Below are 2,500 nucleotides of genomic sequence, written 5' to 3' on the forward strand. Positions count from 1 at the left end.
TCTCTTATATAATGAAGAACAAGTCTTACTATAAATAAATAAATATATATAATATATATACATAGAAATATATATATATATATATATATATATATATATATATATATATATACACAGTATGTATATATGTATATATGTGTATGTATATATATACATATATACTGTACGGTATTTACAGTATATACATATATATTATATATATACTGTATATGTATATTATATATAGATAAACATATATATATATATATATATATATATATATATATATATATATATATATATATATATATATATCCTATCATGCTCAGGGAGAAAGGAGGTAGTCATACCCTGGTGAGAGGGGGTTCCCGAGAGGTACAATCCGAGACAACACTCACACAAATTACTGAACCAGCATGTCATTTTTGATGGTTCAAGTACACTAGTTGATATACAGTACATTCATTGAAAAAAAAGAACAAATACTATGTTGAAAGAGAAAAAAAAATCATATATTAAAAAAACACTTTTAAATTTCCATTTCAAAAAGCAAATTAATATATGAAAAAGTTCGATATGATAAGAAAAATAAAGGTTGGAGGTATTGCAGACCGCCGCTTTAATCATTCAGTTGACGTAGCTCAATGTCAATTGCATTTATAATACAAACTGATCTTATCCTAGCCGGTTACCTCGAGTGACGATTGGGACAATATAAAATTTCAACAGATGACACCTTCTGCTAATAGTTCTTTATTCTGATGGAATTTATACAGATACATACACACACACACACACACATATATATGTATATATACATATACATACATATATATACACATGTATATACCTATACATATATATACATAAATATACTAAAATATATATAAACATATATATACATATAAATATACATATATATACTGTACATACATATAAATACACATATATACATACACATATGTATATATATACACACATAATATATAATATATATACACATACATATTTACATATATATATATATATACATATATATATATATATATATATATATATATATACACATATATATATATATATATGTATATATATATATATATATATATATATATATATATATATATATATATATACATTATATACTTTCTCTTGCTTGAGGGTACAGTCGAGCACACTATTCTATCTTATTTCTCTTCCTCCTGTTTTGTTAAAGTTTTTATAGTTTATATAGGAGATATTTATTTCAATGTTGTTACTCTTCTTAATATATTCTATTTTCCTTTTTTCCTTTCCTCACAGGCCCATTTTCCCTGTTGGAGCCCCTGGGCTTATGGCATCCTGCTTTTCCAACTAGGGTTGTAGCTTAGCTAGTAATAATAATAATAATAATAATAATAATAATAATAATAATAATAATAATAATGTAATATAATAATAATAATAATAATAATAATAATAATAATAATAATGATAATAATGATAATAATAATAATGTAATAATATAATGATAAAAATAATAATAACAATAATAATAATAATAATATATTGAGCTACGTTAACTGAATAATTAAAGTGGCTGTCTGCAATAGCTCTAATATTTACTTTTCTAAACATTACGCAGGTGGGAGTCGTTGAAAGAACCATTAGCCCGAGAGAAAATATATTCTACCTGGTTGAGAGAATTATTCTACAGCCATGAAGGAAAATATCACGTAAAACGTGAACTGTTCATCGGCAGAATAATATGAAAACAACAACAAAACTTGAAATGATATATTGCAAATGTTGCAAAGACATGAATTTTCAATCACGATCATTTTACAGCAAAAGCTGAACTCCTATTAAATGGGAATTTCAGTGGACGATGATAAGTTTTCAAGAGCTAGGTAATTTCCTCTTTGGATTCAGCAGGATGTCAGCACTCTCAGCCTAGTCCACTAACATATATATATATATATATATATATATATATATATATATATATATATATATATATATATATATATATATATACACATACATATATATATACATACATATATATATATATATATATATATATATAAATATATATCATATATATATATACACACATACATATATATGTATATAATATATATCATATATATATACATACACTATATATATATATATATATATATATATATATATATATATTATATATAAATTATATATATACATATATATATACAAATTATATACAGTATATATATATATATATATATATATATATATATTACATATATTCTATATATAAATATGTACAAAAATTATATTATATATATATATATATATATATATATATATATTTATATATATTATATATATACATCTATATATTTATATATGAATATCACTAACACTCATGTCTGTAACCAAAGTATCAACCATAATGGCATTTAATATTGAATTCTACCTATGGGAATATATATCCACTGGAAATTCATTTATGATAAATGCTTCCGACTGGGCAAGGATTCGAACCTATGCCTCGGAG

General features: G+C 22.2%; 1 protein-coding gene across 1 annotated transcript in view; it reads right to left on the reverse strand.

The window, feature by feature from the left end:
- LOC137638720 (hematopoietic prostaglandin D synthase-like) overlaps nt 1-2,500 on the reverse strand; it is a 433,150-nt gene that overhangs the window by 397,474 nt on the left and 33,176 nt on the right. The window lies entirely within an intron of this gene.

The sequence above is a fragment of the Palaemon carinicauda genome, chromosome 3 (genome assembly GCF_036898095.1).
Source record: "Palaemon carinicauda isolate YSFRI2023 chromosome 3, ASM3689809v2, whole genome shotgun sequence".
Lineage (NCBI taxonomy): Eukaryota > Metazoa > Arthropoda > Malacostraca > Decapoda > Palaemonidae > Palaemon > Palaemon carinicauda.